Genomic DNA, 15,632 nt, shown 5'->3' on the forward strand with positions numbered 1-15,632 from the left:
TTGGAATAGAAATTTTTCGGTGTTGATTTTAGCGGGAAAATATTGACGTAGTACTGGTTCATTTTCTGCATACCCCCGTAAAAAAAAATGTTGCATTTAGCCCAAAACGCTAGCGTCATCATCAACAACGAATTATTACCGCTTATTCAACGTTAATCAGCCACATTTATTAAAAATTCATAAAGGAGGCAACCAAAAATTGACAAAAAAAATTGCACGAAGAGATTCTCGTTTGCCGGAATTCGCGGAAATGTGAAGAGCTTGCTCGCGGGCCCAACTCATTGGGAATTGAGGAAGTTGAAGCAGCAACAGCAGCAGCACATTTTCAATCGATGAACGATCGAACGCACTTCGTTCACAATATAAAAGCATTAAAATAATGTTTAATAATATTTAGGGGTTGAGACAAAATACATGTAGATCGAGTGTTTGTGGGTGTGTGTGTGTGTTGTTGCTAGCGCATTTGCCGCTTAATAAAGATATTTATGTGCCATTTTGTGCTGCTTAAATGTAATTTGCATATAAACATAAAGCATACATTTATCATATTACACTCCAAGTCAAAAACCGGTGCGTTCGCGCACACACTACAACCCGGATGAAGAATGTGCGAATGCGATGGAGCGAATGAAAATCATCAAAACTGATGTCGACACCCGTACAAAGTGAAGTAATAACTGCGTCGTTTATGCATTTTCATTTAACTGCTTTCCATCGTTGCCATCGTCGTCGCTGCTGCTGTTTTTTATCCACATGCATTTTTGTTCATGAGCGATCGTTAAAAAGACCCAACTCATCATTTCGCCATGAATTTTTGCTTACGCACCACAGTTATTTAGATTGTTATTGATAAAAAAAAAATTGCTTCTCTTCTTTCGCCGTTTTATCGCATTCAATATCGTTAATCCGTTATACATGCATAAACGGTTTGAATAAAAATTTTGTTCCCTTCGTTGTTAGTCGTTCGTGTCAATATATTCAAGCGATTTTTTGTTTTTCAAACATGAAGTCATGTCAATATTGCCAATGCTGTGTCACGCAATTTATTGATTTTTTAATGCTTTGTCAATTCGAATACAAACTGTATCACTGTACAAAAAAATACACGATCGTTCAAATGCGGGCAAGATATGTACTTTATGAATTGAAATTAAACAAAAAAGAGTGTACCATAGAGAGAAACAAAATGTAATATTGTTTAATGAAATTCGTTATACAGTTAACATCATCAGATATTATTTATCTATGTCATAACGTTCGCATTTATTTTCACCGCACTGTCACAACCTGTTAAAGAGTGACACACTATATCGAAATGTATAATACAAAGTAAATTAACCCGATTTACATTGCGAATAAATCACACGACAAACGATTTTTCATTGCATTGTTTCACATTCATAAACCCACAACATTAAAATTCTGTCACAATTTTGAACGGGCTTATACACAACAGACGAACGCTTCTATAACCGAAATTAAAATGCAATTAAATTTTCAACATCATTGAATTGTGCACGCACGCACGCGTGTGTGTGTGTGTGTGTATGTGTGTATGGGAATGTGTGAGAAATTTCATATTTTTCCAAATAATTAAAATGGATTTGCGCAAATTAAATGGGTCATAAATCATATACTTTTTTCTCTCTCGCATGCTCATCTATTGTGGCCACAGAACCGCATTGTTGACTGTCAGTTTCATTGGATTTCCACAACTCGCGACGAAAAAATGCGATCCATTAAATTTTCAAATCTAACCAAGGTAAAGGGAATGATTAATGAATCAGATTGTAATCAATACGGCTAATTTAGATTCTTTTGCTTGGTGGTCGCGATGAAGAGCTCTTAGCGGCAGGCTTTCACCGTGATTTCAAGTCTATCAATAAATCTACTTTTTTCGGTAATTCAGGAAATTTATTTTGCGCCAGGCCTACATTCAGCCCCAAATTCAATGAGTATGAACAGAGAAGGAGAGGGTGTGTGTGAAACTGGGAAAAAGGGAAAGAAGGTCAAACTGTTCATAAAGAGCGAATGAACAAAGAGAATGAAAGTAGAAAGTCAAAAAGCAATAATGTCAATGCAAATCAATTGGTTCGTGTTTATTTTAGCGGATGGATGTGAACGAGTGTGTGGTGCATTGTTCGTGAGTCAACGAAGATTAATATTGGTTATGTGTGTATGTGTGTGTGTGTGCGAATGTGTATAGCCTAAATGGCATACATAGCGATAAGCAGATGCATAGAAACGAGAGAAAAAGTGAGACCGAAGAAATGGCATGCATGCCGAAGCCATTTAATTTTGATGTTGCGAAACAATTCATGAACTGCATGTCGAACTATTAATAATAGCAGCAGCACTTGGCAATATCCATCCGAATGGCAAACATGGAATTCATTTTAAAATGCAGATGAAAAAATAATAAGTGAACACACATACACAGCACACTGAAGTGGTTTAGAAGCAGTTTGAATTTAGCTGCTGCGGTGCGGTCCATGTATTCGGGTGATTGGCACTAAAGAGCGTTTTGTTGCATGCAATCCCGTGCCAACGAGCAATCGAATTTCTATCCAAAGCCGGGGATAGTTTTCCAAATTAACCCGATACCACTCTTTTTATCTCATGCATCACTTGTTTCACTTATTTGTATTCAATTTTACCAGTTAAGTTTGCATTTCCCATTGCAATGCCAATCTATTCGTTCATTTCGGTCGCTATATATTTCAGTTTCATGTTCATTCTAGCCACCCAAGTTTGAAAATTGTCTTCATCGCTTTGGTTGACGGCGAGCTTAGCATGCATTGTTCATATCGTCGGTATGCATTGATGCACTGCTGTTTCAATGTGGGCTCTGCTTCATCCATTTGTTCGTTCGTCGCTCATTCTCTCTACTCCATGTATGAGCGCCTGTATGTGTGTGTGTGTGTGTGTACAACAACAGTGAGCGAGCGCTCATGAATGTGCCATTCAGTTTCATTTTCAATCCGCCATTCAGTTTTATGCTCGGACCCATCCGATGTCATATTATTTCGAGTGATCAATGAACCATACGTCCCTTCACAAATATCACGTATTATAAAAAGCTTTTTCATTGGCAAAAATAAATGACTCGTTTTAATATCAGGATCCATAACACTGTTTTCATTTCGATCATATGTTGTGTTTTTTTTTCGTCTGTCCTTTACACGTTTTTCCGTCCGCTTCGTCTCACTGTCTCCCAATTTTCTACCCAACCTTTTTTGCTCACTCACACTTATTGTCGCTGTCGATTTCTCGGTTTTTTTGCCTTTTTTCATTTGGTACGGTTTATTCGTGACGCATTTTCCACATCGATTTTTGGTCAATTCGCTTTCTGTCAGCTTCGTAAGTTCATTCGTTTTTATTTTGACTCTCCATAAATTCAATTCGGTTAGCATAAATGCTAACGGATAAATGTAACGGTAATGCAATAAAAATATTTATACCGTTCAGTTTTTTTCCGTCCTCCACGCTTTTCGCATCGATTTGCTAGGGGCAGTTTTATGTGTGTGTATGTTTCGTGTTTCCATAAATGAAAATTCCTTTTGAAATGGACGCAAGCTAATGACTCCATTAGATTCCTCTTCAGTCATTCCAATTTTTACAGGACATTTGAGATTATTAATTCCGGCTCGGCCCCTCTGCTCATGTAATCACAAAAATTATTTGGGACACATTTGAATCATTTATGCATGTTTTCACTCGTGAGCCTTATGAATTGTAACCATCATTCCATTTTGATGATCAACGAGTATTGATTTTGAACGAGGTACGAGTGAACGTTTGTCTCTTCAGGAAATTACCCATTCATTTGCTATATAACCGTTCAAATAATTCGTATGGTCATGAAGGCACGTGAAGAAATCAAACATGAAATCGAAATCACGAGGTGGACGTTGAAAGCGCTTTGAACCCAATTCTGAGTCACAATATTTAAATGCTATCATGTTTAAATAATAAATACATGAAATTGAACAAATGTACGTAACTGATACATTATTATACCACGAAAAACGATGATCACCAACATGAAACGGAATGATACAAACGGGAAACTGTGGTTTTTCGAAAATTGGTACGAATTTTATTTTACTCATTAAATCATTTTAAATATTTATTACATCCAATTTATTTGTTTACTAAATATTTATGCTGTTGCATAATTAAAACGTTTAAAAGTGCGTCATAGCATCACAGATTCATATCCAACCGAAATTAAGGGTAAAAACACTTATATGAATTCAACTCATTATTTCTGGGTAAGAATCTATGTAAAGGCATGAAAGAATTCGAAAAAAACCACACAAGAGTGGACTGGATCACTTTTGGAAATCAAGGCTAACACCAAAACACTACTTCTCAATTTTCTTGTTGTTGAGTGTATTCATGGTTATGTTGAAGCACTTTTTGGTGCTTATGAAGTAAGCTAAGTATTTGTGACCTATGTTTCAAGTTAGTTCTTCGACAGTTGGAAATCCAACTATGTAATCATTAAAATGTTGTTATTCCTACGATTTATTATTTAATTTATTTTCCTTTTTCGGTCCAGTGCAAGGTCTTTAGTTCTTTGGAGCTTCCGTTGGAAATCTTCTTTAGGTAATTGTCTACTTTGAACGATACCGAATAAAACAAATCAAATTTTTAACCACATTCAACTGGAAAAATCCAATATATTCTCTCATATCAAAGTAATCTTAACCGAATGCGAAGTTTCTTCCAGATTTAAAATGATCATAAATGACAAATATGAATTTTACCGGTTTTTATTTATCAGAAAGGTGGAAAGCTTGGTCTTGAATGTAAACGGTGTAGAAGTTTCTTTGAAAATTGAGTCAATTTCACCCATTTCAAAAATCGTATATGTTTCGGTTTATGTGTCAGAGAATATAATAACTACCTGTGTTGGGGTCGCACAATAAAACTATTGAAATAAATAAAAACAGCAGCATTCATCTAATCTTTCATCTCGTGTAAAAAGTTTTTTTATTCAAAAAAATCCATTTGAAGCCGGAAAAGTTTAGAAGGTAATGTCAGTTCTTTCGATAGTTTCTTCTGCCCTAGCAACGGTAACGAATAGAGAAGAAAGAAGCTTGAAATTAGTTGGGGGCATGGAATTGAAAACATTTACGAAAAGTCACCAGAGACAGACAGAGAGAGAGAGGGAGGGAGAGAGAGAGAGAGAGAGAGAGAGAGAGAGAAAACTAAACGTGCCTCAAACGACTTGAGTGGCAAACGCGAGCAAAAGTCAAGAAAGAGAGAAAAATTTGGCCCGTTTTAGTATTATTTATGCCAAATAATAAAACGATCCAGTGAGCATTCACAGTCTAACGAGCAATTGCAGTATCATGAAAGTGCAACAAAGTATGCACCAAGTCAACCTATAGACCAAAAGAAAATTCGTTCGTTGTTGGAAAAGTAGCGGCACACATTATAGCGGTTGGGGTAGAAAAAGTTGCTCTTCGATTGCATGCTGGATCTTTTATGTAACACATTTCGTCCGTCTTGCAATCGGCCACTTACACTTGTTCGCTGTCGCATCCCATTTCACTGGCCTAATGCAGGAGAGCTCTATTGCTATGTGGATGCCGGTTATTGTGCTATTCGATGCACTGTTTTTTTCTTGCTCTCTTTTTCCCTCCAGCATTCGACGGGTTGTCGTGAAGCAAACAAACTGAAGAACAGGGGAGGCTTCGGTGCATATGAAGTGATTGAGTGTGGTATGTGCTCAAGTGAAAAAGTTCATAAAATTTATGAATTTTGTGGGCAAGCTGCGATTTTCCCGGATTGAAAGCGAACAGATGAACGAACATTCGCGGTAAAAGTTTTAAGGCTCACCGTCGCCATCGTTTTTCTATTTCATCCTAATGTGCAAATGTAATCGAAGTTTATACCGCTCTTTGTGTGTCATTTATTTTATTTGTATTTCACTTTCCTTTGCATTTTTTTTGTTCGCCTGTGCTTTGTTCGAAATGCTGACGACCTAGAGAAGAGCCGTTCTTTATATTTTTCTTCGTCCTTAAAAAAAGGGAGTGCAATAAAATATAAGTGTAAATATTAAAGTTGTGCCACATTTAAAATCGTAAGCAGTTTTACTATATCTGTTCTACTGTTGATGAAGCCATTTGAATTTTACCACTGAATGAATCCCAATACATTTGTACGAAGATTTTTTTTATTGAAGTTTTATGCGATTTTATTTCTATTCCAGTCGTTTTTTTTTCGTATTTTTAAATGGGTGCACATCGTTTCTTTTGTCTCGTTTGCCTTACTCATATGTCTCTCTTTCCCTTCTTTTGCATCTTCACAGACAATTAACTTGTTTTTCCTTTTTCTTCTTCAATTTTTTTTATGTGAAAACTTTGTGTGCATCGAACAGAAGACTCAGAAGAGAAAAAAAAACCAACTAAGTAGAGCAAACGAGAAAGAAATGTGAAACGTTGAACAGACTTGAAGCGGTGCTTAAAACATAAAATATTATTTCTTTTGCATATGTTGTCGAGTTTTCGCTTGAAAGCGCTTTTGCGCTAGGCGCCCATTTTGAGCCGTTTTCTCTTGAATATCGCTTACATTTCGAAGCCACCCAATCGACGACGATGTAGAACTTCTACTGTAACTGGCAAACATGAAACGCAATTTCTATCAAATTATAATTTTTGCATGAATTTTTGTTTTATCGTTCATGATTGCCGGTGTCGCAAACGGTAATTGCATCAGACAAATACATTTGCCTATACTTCGGATATCATTATGAGTGCGCGTGTTGGTTCGTTCTTTTTTTTCTTCTTCTTTTGCTTATTGTTTCATTCCTTTGCATAGCGTTCAGGAGCTGAGCACCCCGACGAGCTCGTATTATGTTCATATGAAGCGTTTCAAATGTCTGATTCAATGAGCGAGCGTCTTTTACATCAGATGCGGTCTAATCATTTGATGTAAATATACGATGCTTTCAGGCTTTTAACCACACTCTCAATTGATTAGATGCAAAGTAGCTTATGTTCATGGTTGTTCTGTTTCTTTCTCATCTCACAATACACTTTTCGTGATTCTTGTGTTGGTGGAAAATTCGGTGGAAACATGTAGACATAAGCCTTGAATATTTCTTGAAAAACTGTGGGAACAAAATCTTTGTCGTTAATTTATGTCTCGTGAAGCGATAGTGTCGACAAAATGATATGAATCATTCGTTATTTACCGCAAAATATGGCTTTTATATTCTTTGTTGAATGAAGTGAAATTGATAATTTTTAACCTTTTTCCGCGTATCCAATTTGATAATTTGATCAATAACGAGATGAATTACGGTCTCTGGCATTCCTTTAATCGATCGGACCCAAAACAGACGCTCATTTTTGTCTGAGCCAGCGTTTTACCGACACTTTCAAAACGAGACAAATGAAAACCAAACAACCTCATCAAGATTGATATGGATACATGTGAATGCATATATTGAGCAGCGGAATTACAATCACCTCTTCCATCGTTTTGTTGCTGATGCAAGACAAAACATAGAAAGAGTGGTGTACTGTTTGCCCGCGAGTAGCATGTGAATTGAACGGCATTTATGGTGTGAGCTTCATTATGATGATGACGCTGGTAATTTTTGTTCTAAACAATGTTCATCCATTTAAAAATCAACTCGATAGCAGACACAAGGCTTGCAAATATCGATTGAGTGTTAATGCGCTCCAGTTGAGCGGCATTTTGAGCAAAGCCGTGGCTCTGGTAACACATAGCTACCATGGAACCCATTTTCCTTGATTTATCGACGTGAAATCAATTCCAGTTTGTATGTGTACGTACGTGCACATGTGTGTATGTCTTGTGGGTATTTTTCGGCAAATTGGCGCGCATGCATGTTCAATTCGGTGTACATGCAATTTCGACCATTATCATTAGCAATACAATGAAAAGAGGGAAAAAATCGCCGAGCATATTGCTGACTGACAGAAACAAAGGTACTCTATTAGTTGAAACTAATTACCAATGCATGCAATCGACCGACCGCAAGCCACAATCGATTTGGCCACTTAGCAATTACAATTCGCCGACGTGCGCATTCGCCGTCGAATACAATGAACACGTTCATCCGCGATAGATCGGCTTTTTATAAATTGTTGATACACATTTTATCATGTGGTTCGGATCCATTTAACATTCTGTGTTCGCGCGGTGAGTTACAGTGTGACCATATTTTGAAATGTGATTGGCAAAATGCGCTGATTGTTGCATGTCGATATCATCATCGACCCAGATTGCACTTTCACTCATAATTTTGTACGAAATGCACCATTGTTAAAGGTCCCAGAGCGTTTTTGGCGAATTGCCTGACTATCAGGCGAAAAACGTGAAAAATGCCTGACTTTTTGTTTTCGAATGCCGGGCAAAATGCCGAGCAAAATCAAAAAATTTTTAAACAACTTCTTTGACAGCCAACACTAATGAATTTCCATCGGGTTTAGCTTAAAGTATACAAAAAATTAAATGAATTTTCTGTGCATACTTTGGTGAAGAAACGAAATTTTACCTTTGAAAAAATTTGTCGTTTGTTTTGAGCTCGTTGCACTGCTTGCGAGAGATTTGTGTTTTTCACTTTCAGCGTGTCGACTTACGCTACTTCTTTCTCACCTTTACTATCCACTTTAAATGAAGTCATGCACAATTTGCAGAATGCGCTGGTGGAATCACCGTCAACTGCTTTCAACCATGGATATTTGTCCATCCAAGATTGATTGAATTTGCACTTATCCCCCATTTTGTATCAAAATAAAAAAAAAATTAACAAAAAAACCATACACAACTCAATTGATTTCAACCGCTCAATTGCTCGACTGACAATTTTACAATAAGCCGATCAACAAGCCGAACTGAGTCACAAATCAATACATAATCATATTTCAATGAGAGTTTAGTGTTCGCTGTCTCACATTATGAGACACAAATACACAAAAAGTGTGCATTTGAATACTGTGTTGTCCGCGTAACACATTGCATACTTGATTTTGGATATCGCGAATTTGTGCACCCTCAGCAGATTTGATCCACTGAGAATAAAAACCGCGCATTGAATTGATTGGAGAACAAAACCAAACACAGCGTTTTTTTCTAAATAATTTAACATAAATAAAATAACATTTTTATACGCTGTTTTCATTCCCACCGGTTCATTTGTGTTTTGAAATCAACTGCACATTTTTTTTATAGCGAAATGTGTTTATTGCTCTCCTTCTGTCGCGTTGACCAACAATAACGACTGAAAGTAATGAAAAGTGTGAACTGAGATATTTTATGGAAGATTTTTTCAACATTTAAATTTTCAAATTGAAATGACAGAAATTGCCGGGCATGCCTGGCAAGATTTTGAAAATGCCGGGCAGGCATTGATTTGTGATTTTGGCTCGAAATTACCGGGAAGTCAGGCGCTGCGCCTGGCAAATGGGACCTTTAACCATTGTACACACCATGTGTATCGAATCGAATATAAAGATGGTGTAATGGGCTCGTAAATTGATGCGACCTGCTAATATTATGTGGGAATTAAAATGAAATGCACGGGAAAACCACCAAATGGCCCGTCCGCCTGGAATCAAAGCCTGCGTCGTCATCGACGCCAGTGACTGGCAGGCAGGTAAGCACAGTTCGATTTTACAGCTTTCACGTTCGACTAATAATGGAGCAGAACAACGCAAACAACGAACCAATTTGAAGGTTTAACATCACAGTAGTCATTATTTATGACACCAGCAATTTATTTCCATTTGAAATATTCTGTTTTTAGTCGTCATCCTATTTCATTGGGTTGCAATGACAGATATAGGTCAAAATATCAGAGACAAAAATGAAATGAAAACATTTGAAAACCCAATCGTTACCGATGACATCGAAAACCCATTCCTTACGATTTCGAGTTCTTTATTCATGCGAGAGCCAATCAAAATGTCTCAACAATGTCAATGTTTCCATTTTCTCCGTTTTATTGTTCGACTTTTTTCCGAATATAAAACATGTCACAAACTGTCTGAACTTTTATTAGTTAACTGCTTTGAAAGATGAAAAAAGGAATACTTTCTTGTATATCAACGAACAATGAACAATGTTACAAACTAGCGAACATCACTTGAGTGCACTTTTCACAGAAGTTCGTAAATTATTTCAAAGCATACCGATATTGCTCCCAATTCCGCACTATGTGATTTCTATTCGTGAAGTATACTTATACTTATAAATGAGGATGTAGCGAAATGTTTACAAATCCGCTTAGTTTTCTTTCAATTTTCTCATTTTTCAATTGTTTACATTTAGTACAACGGCAGTCGCCTTAAAATTCACAGTTTGTTGAAGATGAAAACGACGAAAATGAAAAAAAAGACGTCAGCTGTGCATAAATGAAAGCTTTTTTCTGGAACACAATGATGCATTCTTCGGTCATTGCTGAGTATACTCGCTGTTTTGTTTGCCCATTTTCAAGAGGCGAAAAGTTTGAAGGTTTCCTTTCTCATTTACAACTTTTTTTCGCATTCCGTAAACATGCATTCTAGTTATTATCAAAAATTCAAACACCAACTTTGAGCTTTAAATCATCTAGACTGGATCAAAATATTTAAGTTTTGGGAGAATAATTACGGGTTTTTTTATTACAAAGTCGCAAAAATAGTGACACAACGGAAACTTTTTCAGATTGATTTATCTTCGATGAAAATGCACTCTTGAATTCAGTTGACTTTTGACATTCGTGAAAAAATGTACTTTCTTGTTAACAATCACTTTACAAACAGTTTCTTTTACGGTATTTTAACGACAATTTACCTTGGAAAAGTGAATTTTCCTTCTTCTTGACATTTTTCAACTCACAAAGGATTGCACCGTTTGTAAACTTCTGTTCATTGAAACGAAACAAACAATTGCAATGCAGTCGTGCAGAGGGCGTCTTGGCGTCTTCCGTCAAATAATTCACATGTAGTTTTATATAGACAAAGCATTTCTAGTATGTTAAACTAATTTTTTCTTATTTCGGGCGAAATTGTCAGTCGAACCGATACGAAAGCAGAGTAATGCAAAAAAGAGTACATGCCATTGCATCAATCCATCCATATAATTTTTGTGGTACTTGTACTATCGAAATGTTAAAAAAATGTTTCCGGAATTCAGGTTATTTTTGTCGTCCAGATTTTTTTTTCCTTGACAATCTTAACATCGTTTTTTCTGTATCATACGAATGCAAAACATGTTTCATTTATCGCTTCTGATTGTTGTTGTTGTATGTGTGTGGAAGCATGAGATGCAATTAACAACATGTCGTGGCCACTGAAACGATGTAAGAAAAAGTTATAAAATGCTTGAGAGAATAAATATGAATGCATTCAAAGTCGAGTGCATACCCCACGGAACAAAGCCATTGTGTGTGTGTGCATGCTGCACACGAATGGAAGGAAACGGCACATTGGTAACATGGTATTGAACAATGTGTGCAAGAATAGCAGGAATAGCGGGAATTTTATGCCAAGAACAAAAGCCACCAACGATCAAAATAGAGCTAAAATAAAAAGAATTACATTGGTAATCCCGAACTTTTCCGTACCGTTGGCCTGCGTTGTCCGTATGTACTTTTGGTTATTTTTTGTGAATTTTCTTGAAATAAAGGCAATGAAAATATAATAATGAAAATAAAGTGAAAAATCGGTCACTTTAACTAAAACTTCGACAATTTTGTATGTGAGGTACCCGTAAACCGATTCTTATTGGATTTAAACTTTCTGAGGTTTCATTTTTTGGAGAAAAAATAAGATTCTGAAAGTTTCATGTTGATCGCATTTGCAGAAGTTTGGTTTTTGGCCCTCAATTTTTTCCAAGAAAATTTCCACAAAAATAACACGTTGTGTACGGAAAAGTAATACTTTTTCCAGCGAACATGAATGAAAGCTGTGTGCAAATGATGAGACATTTTCGGGGAAAAGAGAGATGAAAACGAAACGAGGTAAGACACACAAAAGACACGATAGAACAATATGAAATACATGAAAGATCGAACAAAAGAAATATTTGATGGAAATATTATACGGATTTTTTTTCCTCCTCCTTCAACTTTCTCTTTTCTCGCATAGTCAAGGATTTTTCACCGATCCCTTCACTTTACTTTAGACGTTGGCAGATTGATATTGTTTCTGCTCGTGATGCCATTATTAATAACACTTCTTAAGATTCTTCATCTTATTCTTCTTTCTCTTCTACACTCTCAAGCAACAACGAGATGACTATCACTGGCATGCTGCTGCTACATGTTACCTGCAAAAACGCCTTTTATTTTCTTTTTATTTTATTTTATTAAACAAATTGTTCGCTAGAAAGGAGAGCAACAACTGAAACAAAAGCATTTCATGCAGATTTTCACAAATAATTATTACACAATTTTATGCTATGCCAAACCAAGCTTCTTGGCTTGAAGAGAAAGAATTTCTTTGAAAACCCGTGAACAATAATCATGGATGCCGAAAATGAAAGAACATCTAAACTGAGTTTACTGCGAACAACATCTCTTTTACGCTAACAGCAATTCGTACACGAACGAGTGAGTGTGACGGTTGGTGTGAGCGATACAGGATTTGACAGCAAACAATTTGGTTGTATCAGTTTAAATGTTTTTTATTGGACTACATTTAAACAACATAAAACATTGTAGATAACATTTCATATTTAAAGCTAAGTACACAGTTCCTCGTGAAATGAAAAAATTTCTCCGGTGAAATTTTCACCAGTGATCTTCGTATCAAGTTTTTTTATATTCAAATTGCAAGTATAATGATTTTTGATGAATAAAACAGTTAGCTGCTATCATTATCAACACAATACACCAATAAATTTGTGTTTTGAATTTATTCTTCTATATATTTCGGTCACAGCAAATTTTTTCACGGTCGTGAAATTTTTTTCTCGTGCATTTTGCACGCGAAAAATTTTTCACGACCGTGAAAAAATTTGTAGAGGCGAAAATAAATAGAAGAATAAATTCAAAACACAAATTTATTGATATGTTGTGTTGAAAATGATAGCAGCTAACTGTTTTATATATCAAAAATCATTATACTTGCAATTTGAATATAAAAAAACTTGATACAAAGATCACTGGTGAAAATTTCACCGGAGAAATTTTTTCATTTCACAAGGAACTGTGTACTTAGCTTAAAACAGAAATTATTTCTGGGAAATCCGCGCCATCAACGACGACAAACTATGGTTCGAATTTTCCACCTTTGAATTTTCCATATCGTTACTGTTTCACCTGTTTTATTAATGGATGCGCTCTCCGGCTAGAAATAATTTTGATTTCTTTCAATCAGTTCAACACGAGGCGCCATGAATAGTGGCAAAGGTGACAACTATTCATTTGACACAGACAAAACTAAAATTTCACGCCATTCGGATATACTGGAATTGAAATGGCGGAACTTTGATTTCACATCTATTAATAAAGACCAAATCATTTGAAGGGAATTGAAATTGTAGTAAAATGGTGCTTCAAAAGATGTCCAAAGCATGCTGCTTAATAATTCCATGAATTTTCCAAAATATTCAATGTTAAAATACGAGGAAGCAACATTTTATTTAAAAACAATCATTTATAAAAGGTGCTCGACAGTGAAAAAAACCACCTCCATCTGTTTCAATTTATGCATCTGGAAATTCTGATGAGGAAAGATCAAGAAATGGGCGAAAATACGAGACACAGTAATAATGGAATTGTGAATTTCTGCCATTATGAAAATAGATGCACGCGACGACAGCGTAACGAATACATAAAAAAATGACGGATGGATAATCATTAAAGTAAACAAAGATGAATGATGACAAATGTCATTGGATTAAGGTGTCACTGTGTGCAATGTGACACACGAGGAAAATGGCGAATGTTACATCGTTGCATAAATGACGAAAAGAATTTACCGGTTTTCACGGTGGTGGGGCAAAAAAGGAACTGGGACATAACTCATTTTTTGTGATATAATCATATTCACCGAGCATAATCAGATCCGTGTGAAAATTGTGCGGGACGTAGATGGATCCCTATAAAAAAAAACTACAGAAGCACACAACGTTCCAAACGCGAGGAGCGAAGAAACAAATTGTTGTATGCGCATCGAAAATGCACTCCTTTGCTATTTAATTTCAGTTTATTGTGATTTTCTCTGGGGCAAGGGGACTATAAATGAACCGTTGCGACAAAAAAATTCCCTCAGAATATTTTAATTTCAAAGTGCAACAGTAAATTTGTTTACAACAACAACTACATATGAAAAAACTTTATGTTGCACTTTAAAACTAAAATATTCTGAGGGAATTTGTTTGTCGCAATGGTTCAAATAAGAAAATAGGATTTTTGTGCCCAAGTTTTTCTTCGATAGTGGTGGTGGTGGTGAAAAACTATGTGCTTGAGAACCATTAAACTTTCAAAATATTTCGGGCATGTGTTTGCAATTTCGAACTAGATGAGAATTAATTCACCTCACAAATGCGGGAATCGGACATGAAAAAACATTGCACTCAACACTATACTGTTTTCCATGAATTACGTTTTTTTTCTCCAGCTTCTTTGCTTCGTGTGTTTTATTTATCGAAGGCGCGCACAAATTCAACATCGTTTTCTTATTCAGGCCAAATAAAGTGCTGGAAAATTCTACAACAAATTGCCCTTTAAATAGCGAAATAAATAAATTAAAGTTGTAATGTGCACACTGAATATTGTGCACCGAATTTTTGAGTGCGCCGCTGCTATCCCGCGCTGCATGGTTTCGTGCATTTCATTCATTCGAGAATGTTCGGAACAATTTGTTCATTGTTCGGAACAATTTGTTCAAGGCATTGTTGTTGTTATTTCCCTTCACACTCTCTTTCTCTCTCTCTCTCTCTCTCTCTCTCTCTCTCTCTCTCCCTCTCTCTCTCTCTCTCTCACACTCTCTCTCGTCTTGCTGTGTATTACAAAACAAAAGCGAGGAGAAAAAATGATGAAAAACGTGCAGAACATTTTTGTGTTGTGTCGTTTAGCCTTGTGTTTTGTTGTGCGGTTTCACACCGTTTTTTTCCCCCAACATGGAGGTAAAGTCGTTGATTTTCTTGAGATTAAGCTTTGTTTAGTTCGTTTTTGCATGCGGTGAATTCGCACTGTGCTGAACAAACATTTAAATGCTTCAATGATTAATGAGCTAAAAATGGAACGAAAAATTGCATTCTATGTGCCAGCAGCGAATCAAAAATTTCGATGAAACTTTTATATAGCAGAAGCCAATGAAATACAAGCATTGCTTTTGTTTCTATTTATATATTGACTGAATAAATTGTATCTTTATTGTCGATTAAAATCCATCTATTTTTCAATGTTTTTAGCTCTTTTACGCCATTCGCATTTATTCGCTCATAAAATTTGAAAATTCATTTCAAGCCTTGTCAAAAAGCAATTATGTATCATAACGATTGGCGTGCTGAAAGCCACGCCACACAGCTGCAAAACGCGAGAGGTACACAATGGGAAAACGCAAAGTTTTCTAAAAACCATTATGCATTTTGGTTGCAGTTGTATTCAGTATTCACTTTTCCTGTAAAACAAGCGGCCGCCGCTTGTATCGCGCGCG

This window comes from Sitodiplosis mosellana, unplaced genomic scaffold (genome assembly GCF_009176505.1).
Source record: "Sitodiplosis mosellana isolate CC-2019 unplaced genomic scaffold, AAFC_SMos_1.0 Smas_scaffold_12, whole genome shotgun sequence".
NCBI classification, from domain to species: domain Eukaryota; kingdom Metazoa; phylum Arthropoda; class Insecta; order Diptera; family Cecidomyiidae; genus Sitodiplosis; species Sitodiplosis mosellana.